The sequence below is a fragment of the Coturnix japonica genome, chromosome 3 (genome assembly GCF_054131305.1).
Source record: "Coturnix japonica strain WE chromosome 3, WE-NBRP24, whole genome shotgun sequence".
Lineage (NCBI taxonomy): Eukaryota > Metazoa > Chordata > Aves > Galliformes > Phasianidae > Coturnix > Coturnix japonica.
The window spans coordinates 75,512,896-75,532,406 of NC_140665.1; the positions used below are offsets into that span (position 1 = coordinate 75,512,896).

General features: G+C 38.9%; 1 long non-coding RNA gene across 1 annotated transcript in view; it reads left to right on the top strand.

Annotated features, from left to right (window-relative positions):
* The first annotated feature begins 10,234 nt into the window (after nucleotides 1-10,234).
* Nucleotides 10,235-19,511, top strand: part of LOC107312021 (uncharacterized) — a 30,774-nt gene continuing 21,497 nt past the window's right edge. The window contains exon 1 of the long non-coding RNA XR_001554350.3: nucleotides 10,235-10,390. This is a non-coding gene — a long non-coding RNA (uncharacterized LOC107312021). The remainder of the gene's footprint in view (nucleotides 10,391-19,511) is intronic.

Genomic DNA, 19,511 nt, shown 5'->3' on the forward strand with positions numbered 1-19,511 from the left:
AGTCAGTTATGATTAACACAGGTTTGGCTGTAGATGCTTATCACATAGAAGATATTTGACTATGACCTCCAAGATGTGGAATCTGTCACTTGAGTGTTTTTGCAGCTTTTATGTCTGTTGTTTAACAGAGACTGTAACGACCGTGGTCCCAAGTGGTAAATAACTACTCATGGATTAGGTGCATTGTAAGATTGAGATAACTATCCATAACAGGGCTAAGGTTCCCAGCTGCAGCCACTATAAAGCTTCTGATATTTATTGGCAGAACTGAAAGTCATAATCTGGAGAGGAAGGTAGTAGTTAGGCAGACAGACTCGGATGGACTATGGAATAATGATACCTTTCTTTATTCTTCTTTGTTAGCTATGAAATAACCCTCTAACATTTCATCTTTTTCAAGACATCATATGAAGAAAGTGAAAAATAGAAGTGATTTTGTTCACTTAGAGTCAATTTCTACTGAGAGCTGTATCAGAAGAGGTAAAGAAGATATCTTCTGGAAAACTCAGATAAAAATCTGCTGGCTGTCAGTGGCAGAACATTTTAAACTTGTTTTATTCCTCCATGATTAAGTAAAGTAAGCTATAAAATTATGTGCTTCCTTTAATAAATGCCCTAACTTGTGCTTTGGAAAAAGATGGCAGTAAAGCTGTGGTCTCTCAGGAATACAGAGACACATCTCTCTGACTGTTTCTACACAAACTTTCAGTCTGCATAATCTCAGATTTAGTAGAAGCAATAATGTTTAATATCTACAAATTTAATAAAGTTTTATGGATTTGAAAAACTGCAATAGCTACTTTCTTATTCCTATATCTAACATTCATGTTAGTTTTGCAATGGAAGTTGTTCAGCAACAGTAGCATGATGACCCCTCTTGCAGAGGAATATATTGATGAGCTGGGTGTCTCCCATTCTCCTGCACTCAGAAGTCTGACCTCTCTCACATGTTGGCAATATCTTTAAAAGATTGAAGATCACAGAGAAGAAGCGGACAGCATGTTACTGGAAGAAATGGTAAATAACGTGGTCAATGTTTATAAGAGAAATTAGATAGATTAATTTTTCTGTCTTTTGAAATTTTATTTATTTTGCTGAAAACTTTTGGAGAAGAAAGATGAAAGCATGTAAAAACATCCCATTGATTCCTGTATCCATGGTCTATGTCCATTGAATCAACATATTCAAATTATTGAAAACTCTCTGGAACAAGCAAACAAAACCCAATAAACAATAGAGAAGCAAGCAGGAGAATTTTCAAGCTTAAAAATATTAAAAAATGTTTGTGATTACAAATCTTTTGCCCACCAAGGTCTGTCGCAAGTATATGGTGTGTTTGTATTTTTAATTAAAAAAAAAGTTACTGAAGAAATCTATCAAGTCCAAGTCTTTTCTACAAAGTCTCAGGAACGCAGTATTTCCCATTGGGTGGGTGGGAACTATTAATTTAAAAAATTCTCACCTGCACTACAAAGAAGTTTTCAGTGGCTTTGATCGTGATTAGAAAGAGAATTCTCCGAAATGGGCAAGTTGTGCTTCCCGCTCCTCCTTTCATCTTGATTGGAATGGCTACCACATGCCCTGAGCTTCAAACAGCTGTCCAAATTAATGGCATGATTCATCAAGATCTTATAAAAAATTCAATAGTAAATTTTTGAAGAATGCTTTGACATACAGCCTCTACGATGAGCTCTGTTTAATATGGTATTGAATACTTGTTAAACTGTGCGGCGATGGGGTAACAAGAAGTTTTAGATTACTGAGGATACTCTGGCTGGCCAGATGCATTTCTCTCTTAGATAACTCTTGGCAGTTTCATTATCAACAGATAATTGGCAGCTCTGCTGCCAAAGATCTATTTACTGGTTATTTCACAGCATTGTTTGCCAACCCCCTGCTGTCCTTGTGCTGCTCTGAGGTAGAAAAGAGAGACAGGCTCCACACTTCTGTTTCTTTTTTGTTGAAAAAGAGAAAGCGATCTCTGAAGGAGGAGGAACAGGATCAAGCAACACAGTGCTGGCTGCAGTCAGAGTGGAACCACTGAATGTGTCATTTTGTCAGTGTGCGCCATTTGAAATTTATCTAACTCCAGAATTAAATAAATCCACTGGCAAAACGCAATTTTTCACCTTCAAAGATTCTGTGGCTCTTACTAAGCTTTCATGCATTGAAAGCCTGAAGCACAGTTTTAATCTATATGCTAGTAATCAAATCAAGCTGGTGTAAATGTTGTGCATGTTGTGTATGCTTACTGTTTATTCCACAGGCTTTCCTCTTCTTCAGGATTGTGGAAGAAATACAAATGTATATAAATCTGTATAGACAATATGTCAATATATTTCTTGATGCTGCCTATAAACATATTATCCTCCCTTTTATTAGTATTACTGTGTCTGCCTAAGCTGTCTGCAGTAACTTAATTAAAACTGTTTTGCTATCCAGGCGGCTAAATCTCAGAGGAAAAAGCAAATACTGCATACAGAGAAAGGCAGGTAATTTCTATCACTACTTTGAAAACCGCTGGCTTTTTCAATCAACAGCGGATTTCCATGAACAGAACAGGCACTTTCACAACACTACAGAAAATGAAAAGCTATTTCAATTGATAGTGATGCTGTTTGCTCTAGAGACCTTTGTTCCTTTACAGGAGCTGGTTCAGAACTTGCTAGTTCTGTCCCTATCAACCTTATATTTTTCTACAGTGAAGACATTAACTGAACCCTATGCAGTTATTATTTAAGGAACTTCTGTATTGCTTTTTCAGAGTTTTGCATGAGGTTTTATCAGTAGCAGCGTTCTTCATTGAGCTGTACTTGCAATACAAGAGGGGGAAACAAAGAATCTTAAAATTCTTTTTTATTTTGCCCTTGATAAAACACAGTATTGCCTAGGCTGCATGAAAGCTACATTTTCAGCCTCTGGGAGCTCCTGGACTTGCAAAAAAAGCAAAAAAGAAAGAAAACTATGACACTAATTGAGTTTTCTTGTTTCCTTTCCAGTTCCAACATCGTGACTGATTTTGGGCATCTGGCCATGAGTGTTTGTTCCCACTTCTGCCAGGAGACTCCCACATGCAGATCCTGCGTTCTCCCTCCTGTGTTTTCTTTTCACCTCCCTCACAGAAGCCACTTTTCATGAGAAATGGGAAAACCATCAGCATGTCCTCTTGCCCTGAGGGCTGTTCGCTAGATGTCTTTGGTTTTTGTAGGTGAGAGACTTACTGTCACTGGCTACTCAGAAAGCAGAGGCCAGAGCTGGCAGCTTCCATATGGGTCCTTTGTACCACCCAGAAATGCAGGAGGAGAGAGATCTCAATGCCATGTAGGTAATGCATGCAAGAAGCCACCACTGCCCCGACATTATTGCCCTGACAATATGCCCCAACAGCTGGCATTTCAGATCTCTGGGTCACTGCTCACCATGTCTGGCCTTGGTGAGAGCTGGTGAGTGGAGACTGAGGTGAAGGGCTCTGCAGGAAAGGAGGAGGAGAAGGTGCTGAGCTCCTGCATGGCTGAGGGGGAGAAAAGACTGAGAAAGACCACACCATGGGTGTGTTCTCTCCCCAGCTCCATGTTCTTGCCCTCCACCTCCTGCTCTGAGCCTCATGGCATGGCAGCATAAAAGCACAGTGGCCTGTTAGTGACACTGTGAGCTGTTCCACAGAATCGCAGACTGGCTGAGGTTGATAGGAACCTCTGGAGATTACCTGATCCAACCCCTGCTCAAGCAGGGACGCAGGGTTGTGTCCAAACAGCTATTGAATGTCTCCAGCAAAGGAGATTCCACACCATCTCTGGGCAACATGTTCCAGTGCTTGGTCACCCCTACAGTAAAGAAGTACTACCTTGTGTTCAGAGGAAACCTGCTGTGTTTCAGTTCATGCCCAGTGCCTCCTTTTCTGTCCATAGGCTCTGTTATTCATCCTCTCAATCAAGCCGCATGGATTAGGCAGAGTGGCAGCAGAAATTCCTCTTTACCACATCTACAGGGGAGAAGCTGATTAGAGCCATGGGCTCCCCAAACCAGATTGTTGTGCTGAAATTTGGCACTGAAAAGCTGCAGTCTCACACCACCATTAAAGGCTAGCAGAGAAAGGGAAAGGCATTTGTCTGGCATAGTTATTCCCTCCTCAGAGAAAAAAGCCATAAATTACAGTAATGTTTTGAGGATTTCATGTTTTCACCCTGTTTATCTGCCTTCTAGAGACGTTTTTTGTGTGTGTGTTTTTTTTTATGTGTTTTTTTTTTTTTTTTCCTGCTTTTAATAAAAATATGTCTTGTTAAGCCATTTGTTTCACAGCTGCCAGCAGGGACAGTTTGTTCTCCCACACTGCATTTGTATAATTCCCCCCAGTTTATAAGTGAGGTGTTGAATCAGGCTTCAGGGGTGATTTACCCTTAAAAGTGAGCCCACCGACAGCTGTTTCCAATCAGCTCCTGATAGGAGGTTTACAAAATATCTTGTCCCACCAGCAGTCTGGTCTGCTGTGTTTCCTTGGTACCTTTTTAGGAGGTAACTTACTGTTCCCTGCCATACTTCTCCAGCTTCAAAGTGACAGCTGGTAGCATCATTTCTTTATATCCCCCCTACCAAAGGGAGAAATGCTAGTCTGTGTCAGAAAGAAGGTGTTTGCAAGGCAGTAAGACTGGGGACCTTGGCAGGTAAACTTCCTGTTGTGCACAGACCTGTTTTATCTGCAAAAAGACTTTGACAGTAAGGTCTGCAATGGATGTGTTAGTGTCCTTTGCATAGTATGAAAGAGATTTGAAAATTATTATTAAATAGATAGAGGGTTGTTGAACTTCCACCAGAGCTTCTCAACCTACTTAGAATTCAAAAGCATTTCTAGATGGAAGACAATAAAACTGACAATGAAGGAAAGCATTCAGATGCTCTCTTTCCCCTAGAATAAAAGGAGAGGCAAAGAAAGTGATATATTGCTTTAATATTAAAGCTAAAATGCTTTGATGGTGTGAAAAACTTTCAGAAGAGAAAATGGGGGAGGGGGGTGAAAAATCTTTTAGAAGGGAAAATGGAATGCTATTTTTAAAGTTCTTTTGTTCTTTTTAGGCTGTGGTGTTTTACAGAGCCTTGGAGATGACAAAGCAGCTGCTTCCCCTGTGCTTGACTGAACGCTTTCTCCACACACCACTGGGTTAGGTTTTTTAATTTCTGTGTCACATTGATCTTCTCTCGTTGCTCTGCCTCTAACATGCCATTAGGTGCCTCTGAGTGCCAGTAGTGAGTGAGATCAGCTTCTTGTGGGTAAGCCACCATTAGGCTCTTCCTGACACAACTTATTATGCTATATAGTCTGTGTCTACTCTTTGAAGGCATTTTCGGAGGTAGAATTACCTTATTACTGTTTTTACTACTTGTACTGAAGGAATTGGTAGGGTCTGTAGCCCAGATTGGGGCACCATTGTACAGATGCTGCACAAATGAAAATCAAAAGGCAGCGCCTGCCTCCTAAAGTTTCACTGTGAATAAGTGAGACAGAAGAAAATGCAGTTATTATCCCCATTTTTTGCAGGGAACTAAAGCTCTCCTGTGCTGCACAGAGAAGTCTAAGCAAGCTCTGAGCAGAAGTAATGTGGCCAAAGGAGAGTGACTCTGTGTCCTAGAGTAACCACCTTGCATGTTTTAAGGTGAAGAGGCATGTTAACGTGTTTACTTGCATTCTGCTACCAAAGCTGTTCTTCTTGTGGCTTTGTACAAGGCATCCACAGCATGGAAACAGAGTTAATCAGCAATACTAGCCAGACTAGAATCTCTAGTTCATATTAAAGATGTTGGTTGCTGTGCCCTGTCATCCCAGTAAAGTTAGGACTGCCAGCTCACCAGTATTCTAGAGCACACCAAGAATACTCATGCTATCCAATACGCTGCAGAGCAACTTCTGAAAGCACATATACAACAGCTTTATTATCTCTCCTTGAATTGTCCCTTAAAATAGCTCTTTGTGCCTGTAATTTCTGCCAGGATGTGGTGAGGATGAGTCTGTTGGCTTGCAAATACTGTTGTGTATCACACCAATCAATACTGTCTGATTGGTTCTTATCTGCCTGTAATGCTTTGTTGTCTACTTGCTGTGGGTGAGTGATTAGAGCAGCCTTCTGAGTTTGTAGAGTGTTTCGTGCAGAAACTTGGTAGATGTTGGGTTTCTAAGTCCTGGGGTAATACATGTATTATTAATAACAATAATAATAAGCAGAAAGATATTTCTCCAACTGCCTGCCTCTCGAAGGTTGCACACAACCCCTCAGCCTTGTGCCTTTTGCCACCCTGAAGCACACTCATACAACTAACCATATGTGGGAGTGATTTGCAGCTGTTGATGTTAAGTATGTCTGTCTTTAATAATTGAAAAGAATTAGCATAATACTTGACTTGTTGAATTTCTATGGGAGAACAGTAACTTCCAGTGGTCATTTAGAGTCCAGTCATGTTCTAGCAGACTTCAGTGACAACAGTGTTAGGTCCTTAATGTATACTTGGCTTTACAATTTTCCTTGAAGCCCTGAATTATACATTCAAAACTAATTTTTCATACAACACACAGTTGCTAGAGCTGCATTCCTTTAAAGGATTATTTTGCAGTTGTTTACCTTTGCCAAGGGCCTTGAAACTAGAAATAAAAAATCTCTGTGGAAACAAGTAGTACTAACTTACAGTGCTGGTGCTTTTCCCTAACTCTTTTTAAAGAGTTTGTGCAATGCGTGCAGTCTGTCAGAGAATGGTTTGGGAATGTCATCTTAGTACTAAGTGACAAACCTTCATTTTGAAGTGAGAGACATCCTCCAATTGAATGGAAAACTGGTGCGTATTTTCTTGTCTATTTTAGATTGGCTCATTCAATATGTTGAAGTGTGAAGTTAGGGTGTATGGTTAGGAATTAGACTGTTTGCAATCACAAGAGATAGAAACGGCAGATTACATCATTGGTGACCCCAACTGAGAGATTTGGAGTTCTGGGGGTGGAAAGGCAAAGCAGACCAAGAACATCTCTGCTGGGAGAAACAGCAAAAGGAAAATTCATTCAGAAAGTAGTTACCATCTTTTTGTATGTTCACAAACAGATATTGTGTAAATACACTGAAGTTATCAGTAGTATGGGTAAAATCTGAAAAATATTGTTTCTGAAGACTAAGGTCATGGTTTAGAACCACAATCCTAGTATAGGCAGTCTGCAATAGCCATCCCATACCTTGACATCCAAATGTGTCCGTGTGTGGAAAAAGCTCAAGGCAGTGGCTGGATGGTTAGGTAAGCAGGTGGCAATATGCCTGTTCTGTCTATGTCTCTGTAGGCAGGCCTAGCTCATCCTCACCTCGTCTGTTTCTGCTTTTTGAGTGGTGCCACCTGAAGCCTGCAAGATCATCCTCATTTTTGACATCTCCTCTTCTTCCACCCACTGTGAATATACCTTGTCCAAGAGACCACTTGGGCTAAGAACGTGTATGAGAGCTCATTCCTAAATGAGGGAGAGTCTTACCGAAGTAGAAAAAAGAAAATACTAATAAAAAAGAAATTATTAGTGGAAAATAAATAATGAAAAGACGAATAAGTCAAACAAAAGAAATCAAAACCGTAGGCAACAACTAGACCATGAAAAATGATCAAAGCCAACATTAGCTCTGCTGCAGTTCGTGTGTGCTCAGGGAAAAAAATGGCTGAAACAGAGGAAATGGGTGTGTTGGTCTCCGAGTCTGACTTTCTTTCAGGTAAAATTACTTGTCTTTGTTTCTCTGCTGAGGAATACAAAACCCAGTGGGGATTTACTGATTATTTCTCCCTCCACCCCTTTCTTTTTCCTGTCTTGTATTTCCTTTCCTATATGATATTTGAGAGTAGAATTTGAAAATAGAAAGTAGGAAATTAGTAGAGGTGCCTACAAGAGATGGTGCACTGAATTATGACATTGTTTTTTATAAGTAGATGTGTACTTCTGATTTCCTTTCAAAGTATAAGGATTCATATATAACCCTTTAGGAAATCTAAAATAAATAGTTCAGTTCTACAAGTGTAATAAAAATATGAACTGCACCAGTCAAAAAATCAGGTTTACTTCATCCTGTCTTCATGTGGATGGCCTATGTACATAATTTTAGGCCAATAGAAGGACTTATGTTTTTATGTAATATTGTCTGTAAAGTCTCAGATCTTCTTTGAGGTTCCACAATACCAAACAGTGCGCAGATACTGGAAATATGCCTTCATAAAGGCATATGTCTTAAAATTTATATATGTTGGAAACAGGCTGTTGTGGAAAGAGCAACTGAGAATAAATAAATCCAAGAAGGATACACCTTGCTGGTAAATGGGAGGAAAATTATGTGAATCTGCCTTTCTACACTGTAAAATGAACATTCACCTTCAAGTCTGATTAGCATATCAGTGTTCAGGAAACCTAGTAAAAACTTTAGTGACTACACAGCCTTGTGTGAAACTCTTTTGATTCCCATAGGAGTTATACAGGTTTATGGAGAGTCCCCCATTTTTTATATTATTGACTTCATAATTTGTTTTCTGCATATTAATGGACTTTGTGGAATTGGTGGAAATCAATATAGTGCAAGGACATGCTTTAAATATGTCTGCCTCCATGGTTAAGAGAGATTTATGCCTTTTCAGTTTAATCTTTCTGCTTTCTGTGTAGTCCAATGGTAACATAAATAATATTAAAACAATGCTCCAGTACATTTGTCCATGTACTTGGTTAGTTAAATTATTAATATATACTTAGTGCTTTCACCTAACTTTTGCAGTCTGCTGTGCATATCTGACTTTGCTTTTTGGGACAGCTGGTCTGGGAAATATAAAACTTGGGAGTAATGCATATCATGACATGTTCCTTAAATGAGGTGAATTATGTCTGAAAATGCTGCTGTTAATTTTTTTCTTTCCTTCCAGCTCCAAAGAAAATGTCCTAATTTGGAGAGATAAATCTATCTCATCCTCTGTTAAGTTTGTGTAATTTCTGAGTGCCTGAATCATTACTTAGGACTGTGTTTAGCTCATGGTTGCTGAAGGCACTCTGTCTTCAGGAGAGTGGAGAGCACTCTCCTTTCTTGATCACCTGTTGACTGCTACAATGGCCATTATTTCTCTTACAGGTTCTTAATTGTGTTTTCCGAAGGAATCAAATTTTGCTTGTGCTATGTTAACTACATATAAGATTCAGCCTTTCCAAAAACATGGCACAAGAAATCTTAATGCCCTGGCTCTGGTGTCCTTGATGTGGGGAAAAGCTCAAACTGCTCCTGCTGAGCAGCACCAGAGGACTAGATTTAGATAGGAAGTTGCCCTGTGATTGTAATTGTGTCCAAGGTTAAACAATAGCTGAGATTTGTGTACTGATTGGTTGGTGTCCAGATAGTTGTGCCTTAGCCTTATGTTAGTTGCTTGAGTCCTTTAGTGTATGTAGTTTTTAGTAGTATTTGCAACTCACAGATTTATAGTTGCATTTATTCTGGAGGAATCTAATCACAGCATTGCTTTAGCAAATGTAGCTGTATCAGAGGCAAACAGTGCATGAATTATATGTCTCAGCAGGATTGATTGTGCCCTTAGGAGCTATCAGCAGCACCCAGAGAACAATTACCTTCTCCCGTTCGCAATAATGAAGTACAATTTAGAAACAGAAAATCATTATGTAAAACTTTGAGAAATGACACAATTACAGTACATTACACGTACTTTTGTCATAGGCTTTGCTTATTACATAACATCTAAATCTCTTCTGAGAGGAAATTCTGTTGTGCTGGTTTCCTGCTCCCGTGCTGCAATGCATTTTGCCTTTCTGTTAAATCACAAAAGAGATGTTTTTAGGGCTAAAACTACATATATCCAGAAAATTTGAGGAACTTGCTTATAAAGGGAAGTAGTACTTGAAACAATAAGTTACCACATTAATTTCTGGTTGATTTAATATACATGACCTGTTTGTTTGCCAGCATCTATTTCATACTTTGCAACTCAAAGAAATGAACACAAGAGTGCTTCTGAGGTTGTCCATCTGGTATCATTGGTCTGATTTTTCTTTTGTTCTGGTAATTGCTTACAGTTTTGAACCTGAGCACTGAGATTTTTTTCTTTTTTTTCTTTTTTTTTTTTTTTTTCCTTTTCATAATAGTTGGTCTTTGTGTGCTGTTTTCAGCTGATGTATGGCAGAAGCTGTGTGATTCAAACAACACAGGGTTCAAAAACAAAGGGTTATGTCAGCCTTGTTTGTAGTGTCCAGTGCCATGGGCAGTCCCAATGCAATGCTCTGTCCAGTGGCTGAGATATGAGACTGGGTCTGCACTGCCCAGCATGGAGGGAGAATGGGGCAGCAGGCAGCACCCTAGTGGTCCAGATAGGTTTGAAAGCTCTCCAGCCTCATGTACAGGTAATGTGACTCTGGAAGGTGAGTTGGGAGAAAATGCTAACAGGGGATTTCTGGAAAACTCGGTAATGCTTCTAAATCTCTTGGACTTCTGCCTGAGGCTTCCACTGCAGCAAATGTATGTGAGCAATCTGGTATTATCTCCATGTGTCTCACCACTCTTGCTAGCAACTCTCTGTTAAATATTCTCTTTTACTCTTTGTTTATTCTTACTCTGTTTATTCTTAAACATCTTTTTAGGTATACTTCAGAGCATACCTTCTGTACTTTAGCCTCTCATTTAACAAGGAAGCTGCCACAGTGTGGTGAGTGATGAATGCTGATTCTTAAAATGGCCCTCTATACACTACAGGAAATATACTGTATGCATAAACATGCTCTCTCCAATAGAAAATAAAGAACAATTTATTTATTTATTTATTTATTTTCTGCAAGGGACATTGCTGTAAGTGCACAAATAGTTTTTTTATTTAGAGTAAGCCTTTTCCAGGCTCCTACTGCTATTTTGTTAATTGACTGCAGATTGTTTTAGCAAACATTGTCGCACTGTGAACTCAGTGTTGGTGGCTTGAAATGGGGTTGTTTTTCTCCTCCGTGGTTTCCTAATATCTTCTAATGCATTGCATGTTTGTTGTGGTTTAACCTGGCAGGCAGCTGAACACTACACAGCCCTTTGCTCACTTTCTTCCTGCTCCCAAGGGGATAGACTCAGAGCAGGGTGAGTGTGTTAGTAAAATCTGTGGTTGAGAAAAAGCTATTTACCAAGAAAGAAAAGGAAGAGAGAAATAATAGTAGTGATACCTATATAAATGTAAGTTTACAAACCAAGTGATGCACAGCACAATTTCTCACCACCTGCTGTCCAATGCACAGCCAGTTCCCAAGCAGCCACCATGCCCTTACTGACTACCCCCAGCTTCACATTTTTTTTCACGATGCCATATAGTTTGAATATCCCTTTGGCCAGTTGAAGTCAGCTGTCCTGGTTCTGCCTGCTTCAAGCTTCTTGTGCCCTGTAGCCCCCTCACTGGTTATGGTTTTTTCCTCCTGTAGCCAAAGCACAGCATCATACTGGACACTATGATGAAAATAAGCACTGTCCATGCTGAAACCAGGACAATTCTGCTCTTTTAAACTGGATCTGTGGCAAAAGCTGTATGCTAACTGTATGCTTGTGTTTGTATATTGGGAGAATGAGGCTCTGTAGGAAACCCTGGAATAAGCCTGGTGCTCCAAGGAAAGATGACAAGGCCTGTTAATCATTTACATGCTCAAGGTTTTGTACTTAGATATTCAGGCACAGAAGCACTCACATGCTTCCCATAGACTTTCCACTGCTGTGGGCATTTAGTAGCCTCCTGAAGTAATTAATTATGATTTTTATTTGACTGGAATTAAGGTGAGACTCTAGAGTTGTTATTAGCATTCAACTCGACAATGTCACATTACAAACTTCAGTTCAATATTATTCTTCTTCATAAAATAAAAGATTAAAAAGGAAAAAAAAAAGGCAATTCTTTTTATTTGAATTTCACTTAGGCAGGCTGGTTTGTAAGTATATTTAAGTATACAGGAATCAGCCCCCCTTCTGCTTTGAGATAAAGAGCTACCCAGGATGTGGGAAGCCTGTGTGAAGTGCCCAATCCTTTCTACATAACAACAATCCATGTCTTGCAGAGCAGTTTTCAGTGCCAGCTGTCAAAAATTTTTGCATACCCTATACTATCTACTGCAGGTATTGCAGATCATTTTGAACCTGTTAGTACCCAGCAAGAACCTGTATGTATATCCAGTATGTTTTCTTTTCCAATATATTCTGTTTAGTGAACAAGATAAAATCCTGATATGCGTGACAATGGGTAAGGCAGGCATGCTTTAGTCTTGTATCTGCAAGATGTATCCCATGATGGGAATAAGTACCACTCTGCCTTTTTGGAGCAACAGATTTCTGTTGCCTTCCTGCTTTGTCCCCTTACCTGGAAGTCCTTTCCCCTTTGTCTGTACTAGGAGCTATTTACCAACACTTTTGTCACTAACAGTGCTGAAAGCTCTAGAAATATATATTCATATTTTAAATAGGCAGGAGATCCCATGCATTGGTCATAAAAACAACTGTTGCATTTTGATGCTGTTTCTTCTCTATTACAGTATAGTCTCATGAATAAAATGCCTTGTGCCCTGCTAAATTGTATCCTAGCCAATAAATTGTTGTTGAAAGCATTGAATTGCAGAAGCCTGTGATTAGCATCTAGCACAAGCTGCCTTTCGATGTGGCAGTCAAACTGAATTAAGCTCTACCATGTACACATACAGTGTAGTAGCTTGGTGACTGCCCTTGTCCTTGGCATCCAAGAGGTGAGGATGTGTGAAGCTCCCTGCTATGTTGCTGCTGGGAGGTGATGGTCATGCAATACACCTATCCCATCCAGTTGCTAAATCCCATTTTGCATTTAGGTTGTAGAAGAAAACCATTAGTACAGTGTGTGTTAAGAAGACCATTAGATTAGGTTTAGACCTTTTTTTTTTAAAGGGTATGAACATTTGACTGAAAACATTTATCTAAAATATCAAAAGAGCAGGGTGTCGAGTGGGTGGGACCAAGCTGTAATTTGGTGGTGTCCAGTGACAGGACAAGGAGCAATGGGGGCACAAAAACATAGGAAGTTCTGTCTGAACATGAGGAAAAAAATCTTTGAGCTTGACAGAACACTGGAACAAGCTGCACAGAGGGGTGGATTCTCTTTCTCTGGGAGACATTCAAAATCTACCTGGAAGCTCTTGTAGGGATCTCCAGAAGTCCCTTTCTATCCTTATGGTTGTTATTTAAGTGCAAATGTTGATTAAAAAAATAGCAGATGAAAAAATTCTGTTGATTTCATAGTGATGACAATTGAAATGCTAGTGTGGAAATATCAGAGTAATAACTTTCATTTTCCATGTCACTGAAGGGAAATGGCAGTAGTGGATTAAAAGAGCCCAGTTAAAACAATTGTTTTGATTACAATGGTATATTACTTGTTGCTCTTTCATCCACCATCAATCTTAATTGAATTAAAAGTGATATCCCTTGGCAAGTATTCATTATTAAAGCGATTTTAAAAGTACATTTAGTGAGATGCACAGTCTTTATTACCTGCAGTACCATGCATTCTCAGACAGTAAAACATGAGAATGGTGCAACCTGGTGTTAAGAGGAAAAACATACTTAATTTTTTTCTATGTGAAGACTGTGAGAAGTGCAGTTCTCAAGAGGTGTCAATCCAGTGTTGTGATTTTTTTTTTGTTTTGTTTTTTTTTAAGTAGAGCTCCCTCACACAAAGGAACTTCTGGGTTAGACTCATCTACCATCTACACATCTCTGAGTTGGTTTTCCTCCTGTGTGACTGAAGTTGGATATCTTTGCACAGCTATGACAATGTGTTTTCCTATGTGGGTGTATTTTGTGAAATCTGAGAACTCACACACACACTCCACTCAGAGAATGTGAACTTTCAGACACTGAAAGGATGCTATCAGGTCACTCCAGGCTGAACAGCCCCAGCTCTCTTAGCCTGTCCTTGTAGGAGGGGTATTCCATTCTATGGATCATTTTTGTCACCCTCCTCTGGATGTACTCCAGCAGTATAACTAGAATTATCATCTTCCAACTTTCCTGCTGGGAGAAGAAGGGGGTCTTGTGATTGATCCCAATACTAATGAGATCAAACACCAAGACAAAAGGCATGTAGAAATAGATGAAAGATAAAATGTTGAAGGAGGGTCTGATGAAGTGCTGCACTGATTCCAAACAGTAGCATTCCTTAGAATTAGACCTTGATTGAAATGCAGCACCTCTATTCAAAATAGTTTGGTATGCAGAAATGTTCTACCTCATGAATATATTAATAAAAGAGCAATGTAGATATGCATATGGCTATGGTTTGTTTAGTATTCTGCATGAAATGATCATCTATCAGTAGTCTTTCCAGAAAATGAAAAAGAAAATCTCAATTATTTTGTAATAAAATAAACCAGACCATACCTAATCTATTAAAATCTGTCCTAGGTTCAATGTGAAACAAAAATGCCGCTATGAGATGTTTACTTTATCCTTTGGTTGCACACAAGCCACATCATTAACAGAATTCAGCATTGTGAGAGCAATAGTACCAACAATAAAAGTTAATGCAATTGGATTTTTATTTAAATGTAGATTTGATTAGCGACATTCTTGTTAAATTTTAAGAGGGCAATAGAAAAGATGTAGCAACAAAAGCAATTTTTAAAAAATCTCTGTGTAGTCCACATCTTGAGAGAACACTAAGAGAGTCTTCATTAAAAGTATGCATAAGTAGTGACACTGTATGAGGTGCTTCACAATGCTGAAGAGAACATGTAGGCAGAACTTTTTTCTATCTCTTGTGATAAAGATCTGAAAGATGTGACTGCCATTAGCGGGTAACAATAAGGGAATATTTAATATACAGGGCCTATCTTTCTGTGTCCATCTTGCTTGGCTCCAGCCCCATAGATATTTTCAAGTACTTCGCAGACTCTTTCTCTAGATGGTGTGTTGATGGTCAGTGACTTACTCCATATACTTCAGGAACATATTTTGATATTAGTGTTCAAGCTGTAAGGAGCCCACTTTTCTCCAGGGAAGAAGGAATTTAGGCAGCTAGCTTAGGCTAAATTTCAGTCTTAATCTTACAGCCTGCTAAAATAACTGTTTCTCAATATCATAAAAACATCTGAGTTGGAAGGGTCCCTTGCAAGTCATCATGTCCAATGCCCCTGCAACGAACAGGGACACCTATAGCTAGATCAGATAGCTCAGAGTCCCACCCAGTCTGATTTGGATGTGTCCAGGGGCAGGGCTTTCATCACCACATCCCTGGGCAACCTGTTATATACTTTAATATTATTCACTTGAATGTTAATTTATGCCTCACAGTCATATTTCTTTCTTATAACACACCCTGGCTTCTCCATCCATGCCTCTATGTGTGGAAAGGGAAGAAGCCTACATCTCCCAAAGACACAGAGATACCAGATTTCATATTTGCCTTAAGGTGTTTCCATGGGATTTGTTGACTTGTACTTACCACTTTCTCAAAATGAAACTCATAGTTATTTATTTCAGGATTCTGATAGCTCCCACTTTGTTGCTATAGGAGGAAAAGACGCTGCTTTGAAATCTGAGAAAAGATATGTATGCAGTGTGATTTAATGAATGATCTACTTTGGGAATCAGAGCCAGAGCAGCAGCTCTTGTGTGGAGCAGATGAGGACACCTGCAAGGCCAGATGCCTTATTCTGGAGTAAAAGAAAAGCTAATGTAGCTCTGTGTTCCTCTCTGATTTTTTCAGAAATAGTTTGTTTCTTTGTGCAGCATTACACTGTGCCAAGCAGGTAAACTGGTAGTTATTAAGGGCTTGATAAGCACATATACCAACTGAAGAAAGGCTGGATAATTTTAAGTAGGGAAGTTTTTGGTAGAGTTGAGGAGAAACAGTTGGCTGAAAAGTTGTAGCTAAAAAGGCACAGCATGTGTCTGGAAAAGGATTTTCAAAATGTGTTACTTAGTCAGGCAGCATGAAATGATTATTTTTGAAAATATTTTGGCTAGATCCCCTGACATGTAACAGATGATTTGCAAATTCCTATTGCATGCCCTCCAGTAATAGTTCTGAAAAATTTTTCTGGCTTAATTACTGAAGTCTGATTTCTTTGGAATTTCACTTTCCCTAATGACTAGAGAGATGATGGACATTGTTGACCTAATTGGATCCAAATTACTGAGCCAAAGAGCAGTCTCCTTCTGCTCATTAAGCAAATGAGTACTCTGTAGGTTGGCTACAGTCCCGAGGAATGTATATGTGAAAAGCATCTGAAACTACTGAAGATGTTTACAACTAGGAGTTATACCTACGTGCTAGATTTTTGAGGGCAGTCTTAAAACTTCTGCTGTGCTTATGAAGAAATGAATATCCTCTGAAGGTAATTCAGAGCTGGAGCCTGAAGCAGGTTCTCTGATTCACCACCTGGAAGTACCTGGAGAAATAGCCATAGCATTACCTGTGATAGCTATTAAGTGAGGATCAGTGTTGTAAGCAATACGAATATGTAATTTTCACGTATGAGCACAGTAATTATTACAAGGCTGAGTAGAAAAGAGCAAGAAACGTGATTGAAGTGATTAATCAAAATTCTGAATTTAGTTTGGAGTTTTTCTCTAGTCTTTCAAAGGGTATTTACTTTTGAGGATTAAGGAAATCTTATAGAATTTACATTTCTTCTCCTTTCTAAAATGCAGAACTTCTTGTTGATGTGTCTATCTATTTGGGTCCTTTTAAAGCTTACAATACATGCCTATTTTCTTTCATCTCTTTCTTCCTTCCTCCTCTTCAGTCTCCAGAGCTCTTCCAAATACAGTAGACAGAAGTTTGGAACTTGTATATTTCTCCTTGCATAGCCAGTTAATATGGATGTCAAAAATGTACACTCCATATTTTGTTTTTAAAGTATTACTGGAATTTTCTGAACAACATTTGGGAATTACTGTATTGTACCAGTGTTTGCATGTTTGCATTTCAAAAGACTTGCAGAAGGTTCTGTGGCACTTCTAAAACTGAAATACAAACAATATCAGCTCTGGAAGCTGATGGACTGTTGGGCATATTCTCATTAGGGAAACACAATTAATTGTAGACTAGATGAGATATAGGCTTCTCAAAGGAAGACTTCATATTTTCCTCCAATTTACATTTTCTTTTAAATGGTACCTTCCAAGAATTTCCCCAGTACTGGCCTTCTACAGGTCTGCAATGAATTTTGATTAAATTTGCTTATTACTCATTTTTCTACAAGTCTCAAGGAGGTGATGAGAAGAACCTTGAACAGAGCTCTAAATTTTTATTCTCTTCTGTTGCTGAATTATTTATGCAATGTCTGTTTTTCCCTGTGAGTTCATTTTAAAAGAAAATTTCCTGCTAGAGATGGGTTTTGTTGGCTATGGAACTTAAATGTGAACCTCTCTTTGATAAGAAAATGATATTTCCATTCTAAAGACAGAGAGATTAAATGCTCAGAAATGTTTATCATCATTGGTTTTCATGTCTATAATCACTGGGTGAAAGCCTTCTGTTCACTTTCTGTACGACGTGGAAATGTTGCAAAGTCTAAAGGTTGATCGAGGGCAAATCTGCTGTAGCCTGAACTCTCATCTGTTTTACCAGCTTGTTGACAGTATGGAGTCCTACCTGTGACTAATGCCCTGGAAGTTCTGACAAGAATTGTTTTCCTCTCCCCCTTTGAATGGTTTCACAGGCTCGTTGTTGTGTATGGGATACTGTGATGTTTGCTCATCTGTTAGAAAGATGACATGAAATCACAGAATCATTAAGGTCGGAAATGATCTCTAAATTCTTCTAGTCTAACCATTGATCCATCCCCACCACGCCCACTAAAATGCTGCAGATTCTCTAATCCCAGTTTAAGTACTAGGTAAGGCTGCCTATTTTGTGATGGCAGCTACATAGAGAGTGTAGAAAGCAAACTAATGAGAGAATTGGTCCACAAAGCACATTTCTGGTGCAAATGGGCATGTAGGAACCCAGGACTGGAGTGTCCTTGACAGTAGTTTAACAGGAGTACAGTTAGTAGATAATCAGCCAAGCCCACAATGTATGATAATTGTTGCAAAGTCAGAATGCACGGAGTGTATTTCAACCATCAGACGCAATTTTCTTTTGTGAGGGAATGCATACATTTTCTGTATTTCATGTTAGAAGTTTGAAAGTAACTCAACCTAAAATATTAATTTCTAGTCAGGCTTCTCTGACTTTTTTCAGTGTTTCTGTCTGTTTGCATTTATCTAGTGAAGGCAGCTGGTAGAATGTGTGTGTTTGTATATGTACTGTCTCAGGAAATAGTCTGAGCTGTAATGTGAGGATGAAGGTAAGCTGTGACCATGCTAAACTATCTCCTGGGCAGCTAAAGAATGGCTTGTTAATTGACCAAGGTTTTCTTTTGCAACATGTTCATAAGAATTCAGAGAGTATTTTTACAGCTGGCGTATTTGCCCATATAAGCTTCAGTTTGTCATCATTAGCAGCAACCTTCTTTCCAATTTTTTCAGCATCGTACTTCATTGTATAAGAACAGGCTGAAACCTACAGTTGTTTTAAGCATGTGAGAAACTGATTTGATTACTTATGTGCTTTCAGCAGTAGGACCTATGTGTTTAAATGTACGTGTGTATTTATATACACATTTTATAGCATAAAATTATAGAGCAAGAATTGATTGTTTTATACTTTAAAGTGCTATGCATAGCTGTTGTGTTTTATCATAAAAGCAATCCATAGTAAGTCATCTGTACATTTACTTATGTATGAAAAATTGCTTAAATATGGGGTCAATCCCACTTCCATTTCAAACTAATTGAAAGCTATAATTAAAAAAACTGACATGGTGTTTTAGTTCTGCAGTAAATTAGACTTTTAAGGCCCTGTGATTTTTGAGTAGCTTAGACTGTGAATTACCTTCAGAACTCGCAGAACAGAAACAAAACATTTCTTCTTGGTTTGATTTTCTAATAACGTTATCCTTCTGTCCTAGTTTAAGCTGTGAAGAAATTGTTTTCTTCAGAGTACCTGATGTGATGCTACTTTTTGATACTAGGACAAAAACAATGCTGATAACACATGCATGTTTATAGTTTTTTTCCTTAGCAGTGTTGAACAGAGTAAAGACCATTCTCAGTGAAGGGTCCAAGGATCTGGCAGTGAACAGAATTAGGACAGCTGACCTAAACTGGCCAAAGGGATATTCCATACCATGTGACATCAAAGGGAAGGATTTTTGATCTTTTCTTCTTCTGGGGGGCTAGCTGGGTGCTGGGGGGCTGTGAGCAATTGCTTGCATGCCACTTGTTATATATAGTTATATATAGTACAGTCATAACTATTACACTTTTTCTTTTCTCTCTTAGTTTTATCTCAGCACACAAGTTCTACTTTTTTCTCTCCCCAGTTCTTTTCCTTGTCACACTGGAAAGGGGAGAGTGACTGAACATCTGCATGGTGCACAGACACCTCCTGGGTTAAATCACATCACCTTCAAAGCTGTTTTGTCTTTCCTC